This window comes from Protopterus annectens, chromosome 2.part0 (genome assembly GCF_019279795.1).
Source record: "Protopterus annectens isolate FY-2018-M chromosome 2.part0, PAN1.0, whole genome shotgun sequence".
NCBI lineage: Eukaryota > Metazoa > Chordata > Ceratodontiformes > Protopteridae > Protopterus > Protopterus annectens.
In genome coordinates, this window is record NC_056728.1 from 1,479,687,904 (window position 1) to 1,479,707,864 (window position 19,961).

Genomic DNA, 19,961 nt, shown 5'->3' on the forward strand with positions numbered 1-19,961 from the left:
TTGTTTTCTGAAAATATACATGTTGTTTACATATGGGAAATGAATAAAGATAAGACAAGAACAGACAACATTTACTGCAAGTAGAAATGCAGGCGGTAACATGTGCGTGCAGCTGTCAATTTGGAACAATTATTCCTATCAGAAGGGTTGAACTTCATTATTTGAAGGTGTCCATAGTTTTGTTTGTTTTACGTTGATAGGCTATGTGGGTATTCTGGGTGTGTGCTTTGTAAAATATGACATAAGTTTTAAATGGAAATGGAACTAGCCATTTAATAAAGCTGTCATATGTAACAGGAATAAAAACTCATTCTAATGGCTACACTAAACATAATATTTTGGAATATTAATGGCCTCACATGTCTAGAGAAAAGGAAAGAATATTGAATTAAGAAATTCAGAGTGTGAATTCCAATGCTACAGGAGACACACTTGGAAGGAAATGAGCATGTGGATTTGACCAATAAAGGATTTCAGGTGGGATATTCAGGAGAGTATCAGGGGCAAAGGAAAAGGGAAGTCTTCTACTAATTGCTGAAAGATCACTATTAGTGACAGAAGAGGAAAAAGAGATAGCAATAGTGAGGAAGATGTATATATGAAATGGAGTTTTGTTGGAAGCTAAGCAGGGCTGGCCTTGGTTACTACTTGGAAAGGATAGCACCTAGGAACACCAAGTGCTGGGGTGTGTGTCTGGGGGAAGTGATGTTATTGCAGGAGGTGGTCATGGGGTTGCTTTTTGCTATAAAATGTTATGTGAAGTATGTAATAGCATCTGATGAATTTCAAATTATTGAGACAAAAACACTTATTGGATGTGTGTGTGTTTTATATATGTGTGTATATATATATATATATATATATATATATATATATATATATATGTATATATATATATATTTATATATATATATATATATATATATATATATATATATACATACATTATTTTGCTCATTAAAGTGTATTTTAATCTTCACTTGTGAATTGGCCTTTGAGAATACATGCATTTTGTGGATTTAATTGAACAGTTATACAGAGTGAAGTGTTAGGAACCGTAAGGAACACAGAGGGTGTTTTTATTTTGTTGGTTTACGTAGTGGTGTTGGTGTGAAGGTTTTTTTTTATGGCATATTGGACATGTGCCAATTTGTGATTCATATGAAGCACCCAGGAAACACTTTAAAATAATCTCATGGGCACTGCATACCACCTGGCAGTTCAGGAAGCAGAAACCCTTCATGTTGATGTACTTAAAACCATAGCTGTCATGGCTTCCCTGGTACAGCATGAATCATGTGAATCATGTCATTCAAAACAGGTGTATGCCACCATGCAGTGCACCCAATTTCTACATTACTGAATTACTCTAACATTTTGGCATCCTTGATTAGCATGATCCCTGCTGTTCACTTCCATTGGGTATTCCATTCCCAGTGTCATTATGCCCTGTTTAGTATACACTGCATAGCAAACTATTTTGGCCATTGTGCAGTTGCTCTGCCTGTGTTGCTGATTGTCTCCCTCTGTGTGCCTGCTACCCACACTGGTTTTCACAATGCACTTCACTAATGGCCTGTCAGTTACAACCAAAACATGTCAATCTTTTAAACCTCTTTGCTGCGTCCATCATTAATAATCATTTCCTTTACTATGAATCTGAAAAGAATATACTATATATGCACTGCTAGTCTTATAAAAAGAGCAAACAGAATGCTAAAAGAAATGATAATACTACCTGTTCTGTTTTGGCAAAAAATGACTTGCCAATCAAAATGAAGTGTTGTATAGAATTCATTCATTCATTCTTTCATTTTCTTATAACATGTAACACTGTCGGGATTAAGTAGATAATTGCAGAATGAATGAATGTTATACAGAATTATAAAGGAACTAAATATTACTGTAAATGCCATAATAATATAACTGCTATGCATAATGTGTGCTGCATGGCTTTAAAAGTTGGAGTTGCTGAAAAAGAATTCATACCAGTGAAGCCTCTGTCGATCTTTACGCTGGTCTTGCAGAGTTCACAGTATGCAACATCTGACTATCAGTTCACCTGACACTTCCTTAATGTTTTAAAGTTAATTAAAGATTTAAGGGAAACTTACAAAGTAAGATCAGGTCTCCAATCCAATAGTGAGGGTGTGAAAACTGAAAAAGAAAGAAAAAAATTCTCAAGAAGAGAAAATTTGATGGCCTTGGTCATGGCAAGCATAAATGTATACATGACTTGCAAGCAATTTATCAGTATGCTGTGGTAATAGGGAGAGATAGTTTCCAAAACTGGCTATCCTAGGCAAACTGAAAACTGTGAGGTAAAGTAAAAGAGAGGAAAACACATAACCACAGTTGCACAACTGTGCTAGTGGCAACAAGTAAAAAAAAAAAAAAAAAAAAAAAAAAAAAAAAAAGGATCAACTCGACAAGAATAAGTGCTAACTCAGAGCTAGAGCTGTGAAATCAAGTGTATGTAATACAATTATCATGATCTTCAGTCGTACATATCTTATGCATTTATTAACATTTGCTTACCAGGAAAGCCTGACTTGGAACAAGCTAATTTTCAGCAAAGGCCTGTGAGAAACACTCCAAATACCTGTAATGTGGGAGGAAACTAGAGCACTCTGAAGAAACCCTCAGTAATGCAGGAAGGGCATGCAGACTCCACACAGAAGGTACACTAGCCAAGAATTGAACTCGGGAGCCCTTTGCTGTAAGGTGACAATGCAAACCACTGCACCACTGAACCATTCATTCCTCACAGTTTCAGGGTCTGAGGTTTTAGTTTGGCCTTTGATGGATATCTTTATGGATTTCATATGTTATCCTATGGTTCTGTGGGCTCCAACAGGCGTTATGCTTTCCTCCCACATACTAAAAATAGGTGAGGGCTGTATATATGAGACCTCTCTGGCCAACACTCCAATGTATAGTTACTGCTATGTTTATTAAAATACTGAAAGTGCAATATCTAAAGAATTTCTCCTTACCACAAGATTCACTGATCGAGGAGTAAGTATATATAGTGATGGGAGTGAAGTCATCCTGCAAAAATGCTCTTTAGTTATGTTTGAAGTTGGGTACTTTTCACCAATTATACTCTTTTGAGATTAAACTTGGAGCTCCAAAAATATGGTCTACACACAACCTGTGTATGTGTATATATATATATATATATATATATATATATATATATATATATATATATATATGTGTGTGTGTGTGTGTGTGTGTGTGTGTGTGTGTGTGTGTGTGTGTGTTTGTGTGTGTGTGTATGTGTGTGCGCGCGTATGTGTGTATAAAGAGACAGAGATATAAAAGGGGCTTGCATAATGGATAAGATATTTACCTCACAGATAAAGATAACTATCTATTTATACATATGCATATGTATATGTATATGCATATGTATATGTATATGTAAGGAGACACCATTGGTATTATAGTTAAGATATTTGACTGCCACACACAAATTTGGATCCTGACCTACAGCCAGTGCCTCTGTCGAGAATGCATGTTTTCCATATGCTTCTGTATTTTTAGTAACAGACTCATAGTGATCATTGCAAGGATATGTCACTATTCAGCATGCATTCAGGCAGTAGTTGTAGGATCTACTAGCTAAAGCTGAACAAGATGAGTTGATGTTGATAATGGAGGAACAGAATGCACATATCTGGACAGACAGAACAGGTTATGAGGACTCCCTGGATCCACTTGAATAGGACAATAAAATTAAGAAGGATAGGCCATTTGAGACTTTTGTCTGGCTAAAGGTGTATTGGGGGCCAAATCATTGTTCATCAAGAGAGACAATCACAAAATCATATACAACAATGACCAACATGCAACAAAAGTTGACCCCCTCCTACTTAGGAAAGGGCACTGGAGGAGACTCAGTAATTGCAATGATTTGTCAAAGTTTAATGCCCCTCCAAACCCTGAGAACACAGCAGCCTATATTGAATTGTTCTCAGAAACTCAGTACAGACATGTATATGTTTGCGTAGAGGCTGCTCTACTTACCAGAAGTAAGCTCTGAACTAGACCCAGAGACAAATCACCTTGGTAGGATCCCAAATTAAACAAGATATATAACAAAAGGAAAAAATATGACAAAAATCAGGAAGGGTAATTCCCATAAAAATAAAATGTTTCTCATCAAACTAAATAGGCAACTAAGATGGCTAATTAGGTCAAACAAAGGCAACTTTGAGGATAAGAAAGCCTTCCAGGTGAATGATAATCATAAGACCTTATTTAGCTATGTCAGAAACTTTAAGGGCCGACACATTCACTGAGCGTGAAGATATAGCAAACCTCTTGGTGGACAAATTCAGTTCTAGCTTTACCTCTGTCTCTCACTTTCAATCATCCCCCAAGAAATACCCTCAAACATAACTCCTCCAAGTATAACTAAGTAGCATGTACTGGCTGCACTCACTAAAGCCAAGAACATGGCCTCAGTGGGTACCGATAACATCCTGGGTGCCTCCTAAATAAGTATGACTTATCAAGACCATTGGAGTAACTATTTAACAGCCCTAAACCAGGCTTTATGCCACAAGACTGGGAGACTGTGATCATTACTCCCCCCTGTCTTCATAAGGGAGGATCTTCAAAAGATCCTGGAAAATACAGACACATTAGTCTGAGCAGCCTTATTTGCAAAGCCATTGAAAGAATTAGCATGGAAATTATCAAAAACAACAGAAGAGACCTCTAGACACTGGACCCATTCTAGTTTGATTTTGAAAAAGGAAGGCCATGCTTACTGAACCTGGTGGACTTCTTCAAAAAGGTCACTGAGGCAATGGATGAAGAGAAAGTGGTGCATACTACCAATCAAGATCTGTCTAAAGCATCTGATACAATATCCTACTGGGGCATTGTCAACAAACTAACAGAACTAGGCACAAACACCATTATAACATGCTGGGTATCTGGTTGGCTCTCATGTAGGGCAAGTGGTGAAGATTGGTGAAGCCACCTCCTACAAGAAGCGAATCACCAGTGGAATCTCTCAGGGCTCTGTGCTGGGCCTGCTCCATTTTTTCATCTACATCTTGGAGGTGAAAGCCAATGTCAAAGGCCTCTAGCTGGCCAGGTTCACATATGATTGCAAATCAGGAGCAGTCATTGAACCCCGCAAGATAATAACACCAATTAGGAAGGTCTAACACAAACAAACGCTTGATGCCAATGTCACTGCTTAAACCTCAATGGCAAGAAATGCATTATAGTACCATTTAGGAAGCTGGCCACACTAGATAACTACATCATCAATAAAATGCCCCGAAACTTGATTCACTAGTCAGGAATCTGGGAATTCATGTTTATACTATCCTAACCTTCAACCAACATGTGTCCAAGCTAGTAAGAAAATGCTTCTATGTTGCACAACTTATAAGTAAGAGCATATAATCTAGGTCCAGAGTAGTCATCACATTGTTTTACTTGGCCATCATCAGACCCATCATAGAGTATAATACCCCCTTCTGTATGTATCTAACCAGACATATGCAGCAACTGGAACATCCACAAAGGTTTCTTACAAAAAGAATACAGGGAATTAGCAAAATGCCCAATGCAGAGCACCTAAAAGCCCTATCTCTTTACTCAGTGTCATATAAATGTCTGAGAGGTGATCTTTGCCAGCTGTACAGTCATCCTTGGACCCTGCTTTGATGATCATTTTTCACATCTGCAAAACAAACAACATCAGAATTGCTAAATAAAAAGACCTACATTTTGATTGTGACATAAATAGGACATATTGGAGAGACAGATATGTTACTCAGAAGATTTCCATTGTCTGGAACAGGCTCCCAATTCATGTGAAGCAGAGTTCATTCCAAACCATATTTGAGTTCAACTTGGACCATTGGATGGCTACTCAGAAATTAAATTCTGGTCTGGCTACTATGTTTCTGATGGACAGAGGTAGTCAGTAAATCACCCCCTATGGAAATCAAATGTGTGGGTCACATTTGAGTTGCACGACTAGGCTTATAAGTGCCCTAGTGGTTGTTAGCCTAATATACACCTATGAACTTATGAACAACCTATGTTCTCACTGCCCCAAACAGTAAAATCCAACCTTCCCTCCCTCTTCCCCAGGATGGCTTCAACTTATAAGGTGAGATTTGCCAAGAATTTGAATTTAATCTGGGCCCACTAAGCCCAGGCAAGATGATTCAATTCAACAGAATTCAGTGTTAATGAAATGTATGCTCGTTTGAAAGTAGGGATGACCCAACCTGAGGACTCTGCACCATGGAGAAGTTTGGCCAAGGTACTCAAGTGCAAGACCTTCTTCTATATGTCAGATCTGGTATTATAGTCAGGCAGCCTGCCTGCAATACCAGGTGGGACATACAGTTGGAGCTTCACTGCCATGAGGCTATCCAGTAAACATCTCCATATACAGGCTTACAGAATGCAGTCATGATGGCTATCTGAGGTTGAGGACACAGATGCAGGAATGGTACCCCACTAGGAAATAATTTATTTTTTTCATAAAGCCTACCTCAATCTGGCCAAGGCCTTTGATACCATTCTCCACTCAGGAATTATTAATAAACTCACCAAACTAGGCATTGGCCCCTATATCAGTAAGTGGGTTGCAAACTGGCTCACAGATAGAACCCACAATGTGAAAGTAGTGAACTCCAAGTCAGACTGCTGACCAGTCATGAGTGGAGTCCCACAGGATCACTCCTGGGACCTCTCCTGTTTGGCACCTTCTTCTCAGAAGTCCAGGCCAACACGGAGGAATTCTGGCTGACCAAGTTTGCAGATGACTGCAAGCTGGGAGCCATTATTAACTCCCCAAGTGATGCAGACATCCTACAGAAAGGCCTCAATGAGACCAGTGACTGGTGTCAAAACCATAGCCTTAAGCTTAATGCCAAAAAATGCATCATCATCCCCTTTGGGAAAAACTCAGTTCCCACTAATTACATCAGTGTAAGCCCACTGAACACTGAAGACATTATAAGAGATCTGGGAACATAGGTTGACAGCAACCTCTCCTTCAACCACCACATTTCCACTGTGGTCAGAAAGTCCTTCTATGTGGCACATCCCATTACCAAGGGTTTTGCAGCCAAGAAGAGGGAGGTCATCATCTCTCTCTACTCTTCTGTCATTAAGCCAGTCATTGAGTATAATGCCCATTTGGCATGTACTTCACTAGACACATGCAACAGCTGGAAAGGTCACAAAAGTACTTCACAGAGAGGATCCTAGGCCTTAAACACATGTCCTATATGGACAGACCCAAAAAACACCAGCTATTCTCTGTCTGATATTGTCTACTAAGAGGTGATCTCTGCTTGACTTACAAAGCCATGTCTAACCCAGCTCTGTTAGAAATGCTACATCTAAAGAAATTCCAATCCCTCTACATGACATGCTTCAGAGACCTTAGCCTCATTACTACAATCAACAGAACATGCTGGAGGGACAGGTTCATAATGCAGAGACTGCCCATGCTCTGGAATAGATGTCCCTTACATGTCAAGCAGAGCACCTTACTGGCCCTCTTCAAGAGAAATCTTGATGAGTGGATGGGAAATAGAAAGTTCACCCTGGGGATCACTCCAGTGGCTCTAATTGATAGAGGCCTTGGGAACTAACTTCGGGCAGCACGATGCCAGGGCACTTCTATAGGCTACGCTTGTAAAGGCTTCAGGACCATTAGCCTAGTACACACCTATGAACCTATGAACACTGAAACAATCCATCCCCAAGGAGTCTGGGGGACAGTTAGCAGTAATCACTACATCACAAAACATGCATGTGATTCAAGGTAGAGACACCTGATTTCTAATTCCTGCGATACAGCTCCAACTGTATGTGGATTTAGGTACTCCATGCAATCTGACGTCCCACTACTGTTTGTCTAAAGTGCCTAGTTTCACATACAGGTGGTGCTTCTACCTAGCTGAGTAGCCCATTCATTCCAATGGGCTGTGCCACTAATATGGTCTCATACATCAGCGAGCCTAAGCAGCATACTCCAATTAATTATTTTGGCATTGCAAGCTTGATTACTTCTTTGGAATTGGGTGAAGGGCTCCACATTTAACAGTTAGCATACACTGACTGGAGACTGACATATTATCATCTTTTACACTCAGGGATGGGCTTTGCTAGGATCATTCTACAGGGTATCCTGGATCCATATACTCCCTCCCCTTACAGACTGCATATGCTTTAATAATCAAATCATATAGCTTAAATGCACTGCAGCAGTGAGAATGATGAACAAAGTACAACTGTGTAAGTTGCACTTACCTATAACAGTAGATGTTCGAACTCATGGCTGTGGTAGCTGAGTCCACCCTCCATCCTCCAACTTTTGCATATAGGTATTTGTTAGAATATAATTTTATTTGATTTTTACATTTTAGTATTTCAAAATGAGTATACGTCAGCTTACATTTTGGACTAGAAAGTACTATAGAAAATTTAATTTTGACTGCTGATTTCCCTCCATGGGCTTATTAATCAGGAGTCAGGCTGAAGTTGTGGGATGAAACCAGACCTTTTGGAAGCTTGTCAGTCATTGTGACCTAGGTTATGTAAGACACAGCACAGCGTAAAGGCTACTGCAGCTATGGGAATAAAGAGCATCTATCTAGACATGAAAATGTCTATCAAAAACATAGAAGTTGAGTTGCAGTTCACTCAGCTACAAGCAGTGTTGTGTAGTAATATTTTGTCTTTCATAGCCAGTTGAATTAACAAAATGTAAGAATGGCCATGGGGACATCTGTGGCCCCCAACCTTGCTAGTCTCTCCATGGATGAATGGGAATGGACATTCTTACATTGTTCAACTTATGGCAGTATTCCATAATTGATATAGTGAAAATGTATTTCTTGTGTGCCGGAGCTTAACTGAATAAATGAGGCAATTTCAGTGATATCTCAATCAGACAACAGATTTTTTTTGGTTTGAATCAAAGTGAGTTTTGAATCAAAGAAACTAACTACATTTCATTATTTCCAAAGAGGAAATTAAGAATCATCATCCTGTTATTTTGAGCATCTCTACCATGTTACACTTAATGTGGTCAATGTCTACATTTGAAATGATCCCATTATTTGTGTTAAGGTAAATGAACTGCTTCTTACCATAAAGACAGACCCCGGGATTCATGAAGCTCGGCGCAAGGACGGTTATAGCCTTGCTCCAAGCATTCCCATTTCAGATGCTGCAGCAGCGCCATATGAATATTTATGATAGACCCTCGACATGCACAGGAAATGTGTGCGAGTGCAGTTAGTATGGCTGATGATATTGAAGGATTGTTTGCTGTGAGAGATAGCTTTTGAGGGGGAGAAAAGAAATATTTTGGATTTATTAGCATTAAGGGAGAGATGATTTTAAAGCATCCAGTTCTCTGTAGTTGTAAAGGCCAATTGGGTTTTTGCCTGGAGCTTGGGAAGGCTATGAGCAGAGCAGACTAAAGTGGAGTCGTCTGCATATTGCACTATTTGAGTGTTTGGAATTGCAGCATAAAAACTATTGATGAATATATTAAAGAGCATTGGTCTGAGTATAGACCCCTGGGGGACCCCGGTTGGGGTAGGTAGGAAGGTTGAGTTACCAGTTTGCCATTTCATAGCCTGAGATCTGTCAGAGAGATAACTATTGAACCATATAAGGGATTTTTTGGGAGATTGAGGTTAGAAAGATGATTTAGAAGATGGGTATGAGAGACAGAGTCAAATGCCTTGGATAGATTGAGAAGGACAGTGGAGACAATTTTTTCAGAGTCCTGGGCATGGTTAACTATGTCTAAGAAAGATAGGAGAGCAATTATTGTACTATGGCCAGGACGGAAGCCGTGTCTTGTAGGGGTGAGGAGTTGATTATTGATGAGGTAGGGCATGAGTTGTTGGTGGATGCATTTTTCAATGATTATTGAAATTGGGGAAAGAATGGCTATAGTTCAGAAGTTAGAGATGCTATTATCTTTGCCTCTTTTGTGGAAGGGTAAGATAAAGGCAGCATGCTATAATTTGGGGACATAAGATTCCTGGATAGACCTATTGATGAGAATGCTGATGGGGATGACAATACCATCTGCAGCGAGCTTGAGAAAGAGTGAGGGAATATTGTCAGGGGCATTGGAGCATGGCTTAAGTTTGGAAAGAAGCTTTTTGATGTAGGAGGTTGAGACTGGTTTTATATGAAAAAGGGTGGAAGGATTAGGAGTGGAGGGTTGGGAAGAAGAAGGGGAAGTAGGATTGGGAGGAAAGAAGGAGATGTGGTTGGAGAAGGTCTTGGTAAGTTCAGCTATAGAGTTGGTAAAGAAGGAGTTAAAAAGGGTGGTGATTTCTGTGTCAGTTTTATTGTTGTCAGGACAGGGATTGGATTTGGTACTGGGGTACAAAAGAGAGTTAATGGAGCTCCAGAATTGTTTAGGATTTTTGGTGTGGGTAGCCTGTAGTTTGGTGTAGTAAGATTTCTTATCATTTGTAACATACTTTTTGGTTAGATTGCAGAGTTGCCTATATTTAAGGAGGGTAACAGGGTGCTTATTTTTGTTGTAAAGTTTCCAGGTCTTGTCTCTTTGTAGCATAAGTGTTTTGGTGTCCTTTGTTAGCCAAGGGGGGGAGTTGGGTTTTATTCATTTTGTTCTAGGTGGGGCTTGGGTGTTTAGGATGCCTAGGAAGGTAGTATTGAAGTCTAAGGCCTTATCTAGTGGAAGAGTTTTTAGGTTGTCCCAATTTGTTAGTTTAAGGGTTTCGGGGAATATAGAAGGGTTAAAGTTAGTAAGGTTTCGAGTGTGAGTGTATTGGTGTTGGTGAGGGGAGTGGTGAGTAGCTCAGTGAATGAAGGCTGGGAGATGGTCACTCATTGTGTCTGGTAGTATACCAGAGTGAGAGATCTTATTTGGTTGAGACTAAGATCCAGTCCAGAGTGGACCCTGGGGGGTTGTTTCTGTTAGGTCTGGTAATGCCATTTATTAGTTGCATGAAATTAAATAGATTGACAGATAGGGAGGGTTTATTGTTATTGATTCTATTCCAGTCGATGTTCATGTCACCTTATATGTATGTCTCTAGTTTAATGTTAGTTGTGGTCCATAAGAGTATGTTTTCTAGAGTGGTAGTGTTATCTCCAGGGGGGATATAGATGGCCATAACACAAATACGTTTGTAGTTATTCATTTTAAGAATTCCTATGACTAGTTCAGCATTGTTGAACTGAGGAATGGGATTCTGGTAAGGACAGAGGTTCAGTAGGCTATTATAGGTTAAGGCTACTCCTCCTCCTTTTTTGTTTTGGCGGTTGCATCTGAGTACTTGAAAGCCAGGGGGTACAATCTCAGAGTCAGTAATGTGGGGTTTTAGCCATGTTTCTGAGACTGCTACTATATCTGGTAGAGTATGATTGAGCCAAGCATGGAAGAGCGCTATTTTGTTTTTTATACTCTGGGTGTTAATGGTAATGAGTTTCAGGTATTTGTGGTTGGCACTATTTGAAGAGATAGGGGGAGTGAGATTGTTGCTAGTCTTGGGTCCAGGGTTGGGGTGAATGTCTCCTGCTAGAGCAAGCCAGTTAGAGAAAGAATAGAGCAGGACATTTGGTTTGCAACTAGTATACAGTAGGACAGACAATTTCCCTTTGGTTGTAGGAGGATTAAATGAAATGGTTAGAAGTTTTAGTTTAAAATAGTGAAGAGGGTTAGGTTGAAGTAGAGAGGGGGATATGTTGTGGAAGTGAGAAGTGATGGGGTGGGGATGGGGAGAGTGGTGGAGGTGGGGGGAGGAGGGGGTAGTTTGTAAAAGGAATAGGAAGTTGCATTCAAGACAGTTATTAGGAGGAGAATGCTTATATAAAAGATGAGGGAAGTTTGTGGAAGTGGAGGAGTCATTTTTAATAAGAGTAAATTAAAACTGGAGCAGAATGCAGGAATAATAGGGGAGTATTTAGAGAGAAGGGGAGGAGTAAGGCTGAGATTACAGGCAGGAAAGGTATGGAGATGGGGATGATTACTTAATTGATGAATGTTAGGAGGGTGGGGTAGAGATCAGGATTGGCTAAGGGGAAGGGGAGGAGATACAGAGTTAGAATAAAGCTGGGTGTACTGGGGGTGGGTGAGATTTGGGGGTAGAGTAGGGGAGCAGAGTGAGCCTGAAGGGTGAACGGAGCGGACAACAGCAAGATAACTGATTTCAGCAGAAAAAAAAGTATCAGCATCTGTAGGTATAAAGACTGGGCAAGAAGGTAAGCTTAACTAGATATACACTGAGGCTAGTATAGGTTAATATTTGTGAAATAATTTCGCCGAACTCATGCATTATTAGCTCCCAAGTGTAACGTGTGCATTACCACATAGTTATACCTATTAATTTATTGTAGTGTTATGTTAAAGGGAGTAATGATGTAATGAACTATAGAGTCTAATCTTGAAATAAAGACTTGTGTGCCCCAGGTAGGACAACCCAAAAATTGTGAATAGTATCCTATCAGTCACTCATTTCACCAATGTTTGTGGACTAAAAGTTTGGGATGTCAGAGGATACATGGAGTGAGTCAACCCATGGGATGATTCTACAGGAGGAGGGAGTGGCCAATGTGTAGTGGTGTGGATACACCATGTATCCAACTGGAGAATGGATGACTGCTGTGTTAGTGTTTTGTTGGCATGGGTGTTTGGGGAACTAGGAGTCATGGGTATATATGCAAATGAAGCAGCACAGCAATAGTGCAGTGGTTAGAGCATCTGCCTAATGAACAGACATTCCCATTCCAAATCCCACTGCAGCACATACCATTTTAAAACAGGACAAATTCCAGTACTACCAGTCTGCCCTAGACTCCTCCCAACACAGCGGCAAACAATTCTGGTCCTGTATAAACTCCATCCTCCCCATGTAAAGACAGTACCCCTCCTCCTAACATCCCTCACTCCTCAGAAAATATTGCTACCTCATTCAACACACACTTCACACAAACCATACTATCACTAGCTAAACAACACAATCCCCTCCCCCCTCCCCTCCAACCCACACCTTCAACTAGTAACCTCCCCACTGCCTTCTCTTTTTCCCCTGTACCTACCTCCAACATAAAAACAAAACTCTTAACTAAACTTAAGCCCACCAAATTAGCACCAGACAACCTCCCAAGTGAATACCTACAAATTGCAGCTGATGCTCTGGCCTACCCAGTATCCATCTTGATTAACCGATCTCTGTCAGAAAGTTACGTTCACACACTGTGGAAAGTATCACATATGATTCCTCTCCACAAAGGCGGACCCTCCACAGACTAACCAATTACTGCCCCATAGCTATTCTCTCTCCACTCTCCAAAATACTAGAGAGATGCATACACTCTCAGGTCTCAGACTACCTCCTTACTAACAACCTCCTTTCCAATACTCAGCATGGTTTCCGACCAAACCATAGCACCACTACTGCCTTACCCTCCTTTATTAACACTATCTTTCATCATAAAAACAATGGCTATCTCTCCTCTGCTACTTTCCTAGACTTATCTAAAGCATTTGACATGGTCCCACACAAACAACGTATCTCTGTCTTCAATAACTTATCCTTCTCTTAATCAGTCACCAACTGGTTTCAGAGTTACCTGTCTGATTGACAACAATCCGTTGTATGGCAGAATGACATATCTCTCCAACTACCTGTCTCCAGAGGGGTTCCCCAAGGATCCATCCTTGGACCCCTACTCTTCTCAGTTTTCACCAATAATCAAGCCTCTGCCACCAAACATGGCACACTCATACAGTACGCAGATGACTCAACCATCATCTGCTCAGCCCAGTCCCTACCCAAACTGCAAAAAGTCACACAGGAAACCTTTTCCTCTATTGAAACTTGGCTATCCGATGCCCAATTAATACTCAACCCAAACAAAACTAAACTACTCATCTTCCAACCCAACAAACATACCCAAAACAACTCTCACTTTAACATTACCGCAAAAGACAACACCGCTATATACCCAACTGAACACACCAAATTGCTAGGAGTGTAAATAGACAATAAACTAAAATTTGACATTCACATATCCATGACCATAAAAAAAGTCCACAAAAAAACTAGGAGCATTATACAGAAATAAGCAACTTCTCAACAAAGCAACAAAGATTTCAGTAGCAAATTCTCACCTTATCTCCACCCTACTTTATGCCTCTCCAATATATACCAACCTAAGGTAATGCAATCTAAACAAGCTAGAGACCTGCTACAACAAAATCGCCATATTCGCCACAGGGGCATCCTACTGTAGTCACCAGTGTCTCTCACTTGCTGAACTGGGCTGGCTTGAACTTCCTCACCCCCTTCAATGGTATCAACTCTCACTCAGCCACAAACTAGTAACCATCCACTAAATGTCCCATCCCTCCAGAATCTACACCAACCCTATCGCACCACCAGACCACTAAGATCCATGAACAAAAAACACTTGCAGATCACTAAAGCCAATAACTCTGCTGGTGAAGCACTATTCTCTTGCACCATAGCCAAATGATGGAACTCCCTCCCACCCACAATTACCTCCGTACCATCATGCACCCACTTCAAAACTTTACTAAAAGTGCACCTAAAAACATGCTGGCTATGCCCTTGCAACTCCCACTCTAAAATCACCCACCCCATCCAACCACTACCTTTCTTTCCACTCCACTAGCTACCTTGATTATAGCCAGCTCAGTTTCTCATAAGTCTAGTACTTATTATACAGCAGGATCTTATTATTGTAACATTTGTTAACGTCTGTTATGTACTTCACAGATAAAGATTCTAGTTGTCTACTGATGTACTATGTTGTTCATCTGTAAATATGTTGTAAGTAATTGCTATGTTATATTGTTAATTGCTATGTAATCCATTCTAACTACAGTCTGTTTATTTTAACTGTGGAGCTTTCCTCCCCGGGCCACGGCTGAAAATGGACCTACGTCCAGGCGGACACTCCCAGTCAACAAATGTAAATAAATAAATGAAAGTTTTCCATTGGTAATCTGTATATGAACATATTTCGACATCTGTCTGCTGTATAGCCTGCATAATCACAATTAAAAGTGAACTGGAGCAAATTGTCAGTGACATAATGAATAAGGCACTAGTAAGCAGGTTTAAGCATAAATAGGCACCAGTAAGCGTGTTTAAGTGCATCTGCGTGGGGGTATGCATTGCCTTACAGATATATGTATATATATATATATATATATATATATATATATATATATATATATAGATATATATATAGATATAAATATATATAGATAGATAGATAGATATAGATATAGATATATATATGGTTGCAGACATATATATATATATATATATATATATATATATATATATATACATATATATATGTACATATATATATATATATATAAGTATGTGTGTATGTGTGTGTGTGTTTGTGTGTGTGTGTGTGTGTGTGTGTGTGTGTGTGTGTGTGTGTGTGTGTGTGTGTGTGTGTGTGTTTGTGTGTGTGTGTGTGTGTGTGTGTGTGTGTGTGTGTGTGTGTGTGTGTGTGTGTGTGTGTGTGTGTGTGTGTGTGCGCATAGATATACATAGACATACAGCTATGATAGGAAACAGCACACAAGAATGACATATGCTCACAGGCTATGCCAATGGAAGTGAGGGGCCAAGCAAGAAACATGTAACACGTAGCATCACCTCCTCCCCCAGCTGGACAGATGAAACATACACACAAACCCGTAAACAATGTAATTAGTCCACTGCTCCCCAGACCACAGGCAGGATACAACTGGGGGGGTACACAGTGCACCTGTGAAATCTAATCTTGGAACACAGACAATTGACATATACCAAAAGAAGGTGATACATCGAACGTTTTGGCCAGGGTGTGTAAATACCCGAAATACAAGGGTGGGAAAGCCTGATGACCCATGGGAAAATGTATGACATGGGCCCCATGAAGTGGAGAGTGGGCAGTGTGTATTGGTGTGTTCAGACCCGACTAGCACCCAGAGTAAGGATGGGTGCTGTAGAGGAGGTGTGGGTGAGGGAACTATGAGTAGCTAGCTATGGGTCTAGGTGTGCAGGTGATGGTTGATGTGGGTCAATATGGACAGCCCCAGGGATGTAAGCAAAGGTGTTCATTGGGCAGAGGCATTAACCAATGAGCAGCCACACCTGCTATGAGTCCCACTGCAGCAAAGTGTAATCTTTATGGCAAGGAACGGAATAACCATATGTTGATGTATATATGTAGAGGTATGTGTGTGTATATCTACCTATAGCTACATGGAGATATACCTCTCCCTCTACGTAGTACAAATGTATACATACAGAGACAGAATAATACATACCCACATATAGCTATATACATATGCAAACACCCATATGCCCATATGTCGTTAGATATATATAGATAGCAATATATAAATATATACATGTATGCCTACATATACAGATATATCTGTATATAGTAATGTATATATATATATATATATATATATATATATATATATATATATATATATATATATATATATCTATAAATGTGTGTGTAAATATAATGTATATGGCTAGGATATGATACAACAGTTACGAATTACATATGTTCACAGACCGTGCATATGAGGGTGTGGGTTCCAATCAACAAACATGTAACACGTAGCATCAACCCACCCCACCCCAGCTAGACCGGTGAGACATACACACAATAAAAGTAAACACACCACTGTTTTCCAGACCACTGGCAGGATACTACCAGTGGGAGAGACCTGCCAGGTCTAATCTTGAAACAAAGACATCGATGTCCCTTGTAGGACACCCCAAAATTACTGATCATTGGAGTCAATTCCTGTCATGAGTCATCAAACCAGGCTGTTGACGTACACAGACCAGTAAGTTGTGCAAGCCTGATAATCCATGGGTCGACACAACGTACGACATGGGTCCTGACACACAGAGAGTGGGCAGTGTGTAGTGGTGTGGTTAGACTCCACCTGCACCCACAGTAAGGATAAGTGCTGTAGAGGAGGGGCAGGTGGAGGAACTATGGGTATGCAATTATGGGCCTAGATGTGCAGGTGTTGGCTGGCACAGTTGTATTAGGACCGCCCCAGGGATGTAAGTAATATTCAGAAATGGGCAGAGCTTACACCCATACCTCTCAACCCCTAAGAGCAAATCCACTGGACAGGACATAAACCTTTGGGGGAAGAAATAGGGAACATACCTTTCAACTGTCCGTGATTTTCAGGGACGTCCCTGATTTTGACTCAAATTTTAACTCTGTCCCTCTTAATCCCTCCTAAAACTAGTGACTTTTGGAGGAAAGGTGGAGAATTACACTTAATGAATAATGACAATAATTAAGTGTTATAAACTCCTTTTACTTCAGAAAATGTGTATTAATTCACATGCTCTGATTCTGTCAATGTTTCAAGTTAATAGCCCTAATATTTTAAAAGTGTCCCTGATTGTCCCTGAGTGTTTCTTAACTTATCCCTGATTCAGTTGAAATTTTCCTCACTTATTTGATAGGTCTGATAGGGATGGAAAGCACATATTCCACTTACAACCTTAGAAAGCTGATAGAATAATAGTTATGCATTAGCATGACTCGGCTGAAGGATGTGGGTCCTAAACCCAATTACTTGTCTGTATTTAATGGTGTCCAGGTATTTACCAGACAGGTGCAGATTGTAAGAGGAACACGCCAATAGTATGAAGCAAACTCTGGCCAGGCCATGGATTCCGTACAGTCGACCAGCATGCTTACACCTAATGGGCAGCCATTCCCGATATGTGCCCACTGCAGCACAGTCCAGTTTAAATGGCTAAGTATGGTATGACCATATATGTCATTGCATAACCCACTACACAACACCTATGAACACATGGTCGCAACATCCCACTGTAGGCATGTAAGCCAATGTAATAGGCATCAGAAGGTATTATCGTAGTCCTCACCCCCAGCCAGGGGTGTGAGTGTCAGATGCAAACATCAAATGCAGTGCGTTTGCAAGTGCAAGAGCAAGCGGGTGTAAGACTGTTTGGGCGCCGGTATGCAGGTATCACACTGGTGAACCAATGTAGAGGCTAACTGAGTGTAAGAAACTGTATCCGGGGTTTTGTATTGCTTAGCTCCATGCAAAGCCATACACACCCGCTCACAACTGCTTTAAAGTGCCTTAATCACTCTGTACCCAACAGCTTGTGTTCTGAACAGCAACAAAATAACCAGACTCTGCAAGGCTAGAACTCTAAACCACTATGCCATGATAGCAATACATACAAAGGAGGTATCAGCAAACTAATCCTCACAACAGGGAAATCAAATCAAATATGTGAACTGAATCTAGGTACAGTGTCATGTTCTATAACCTGCCACAGACCATAAATATGTGAATTGGAGTACTGCAGTAAACATAGAGTTGAGGTGTCACTGTAATAAAGATATAAAGTCCCCAGGACCCCATACAGTGTATGTACACATGAATGACAGATACCAGACACATATATAACCTATAATGAGTAAGACATCGTTGAAAAAAGGCAAATATAATGCTAGATAACCAACAAGCAATGCTAACCGCAGCACAGCCCAACTAAGTAATTATAAGCAATGTGTAGGGGAGCCAATACAATATGCCCACAGGTACAACTCTTTAAGCAGTGCCAACCTGAAGTAAACAGGTGTGCCCATAGCTTAGCCTTTTCGAAACCAGCCAATTACGGAAAAGTGCGGGAATCCGGCCATACTTAAACTGAAGAAGTGGGAATACAGCTCATAACTGGTTGCAGCATCCCCCTGCAGGCAGAATGGCTGGAGTGGGAGAAGGCACTTACTTTAGAGTGTAGCATTGGGGCATCCAGGAGTCCAAATTCATGGAATGGCTCCTGGTAAAGCACCACGACAGGAGACTACTGCAGGGCCAGTACCAGGGCTCACAGTACAAAATGGAGGCCTGGGACAGTCTCGCCCGTGACCTCACTAGTGCCGCAGTTATCCCCTGGACTGGTGAACAGGTCAGGTGCCACCATGCATACCTGAAGCGGTGGAGGGGGGGGGATGTCCTGGATCAGTGGATCCAGGAAGCAAGGCAGATACAGAATGCCCCAGAACTGAGTAAGTACTCCTTCCACTACATAGTTAATAATTGCCTAGCTTGTGTATACTATGGATAGGTATGGCTAAATATCACTGTACTTCTCTGACAGCTGCAGATAAGCATGCTGTGAACCAGGAAGTCTACGATGCTAGGCTGCAAAAGATGCATCGTGAGGCAGGTTAGTAAATAGCCTGCATGTACTGTCATAACAAATAAATGTAAGAGCCTCAGAAAGTGTTGTTCCAGTATACAGAATTATGTAATATGCTGCGAATAAAGGTGTAATCCCTGCATTGCTTCTGTTTACTCTGCAGTCATATGTTGTTGTACTGTTGCAGTTATTAAAGTACTGTTGTAGTAAACAGTGTTACCCACACTGTGGTATGCAGATAAAATGTGTATGAAGTGCTGTGTAACAATGTTGGAAGTGCAAACAGGTCAGTCATATTAGACAAAATACATTACAAAGCATCACAAGAATTGCCTGATAGCACAGTGTACAGTGATCTTAACTGTAATGCTTTTGTCACACACAGCAGGGCATTGGATCCCAGGAATGCTAGTAACTTGTATGCATAATCATTCCACACAACTGCACACAGTTTGTTAGAATGTTCAAAGAGAAAGCTGTATGCATATTTACACTTAACAACTGTACAGATTTTGCTAGAATACTCAAATAGAGAATGGTATGCATATTCATACCCCTCAGCTGTTCCAATCTGCCCAGTATGTCCTGATAAATGGCCCACATCACCTGCCTTTTGCCCTGTTCCCCTGACAAATTAGTGTGATGATCCAGGAAATGTAGGCAGCTGTTAATGACATATAACTGATAGTCAGACTTGACCAT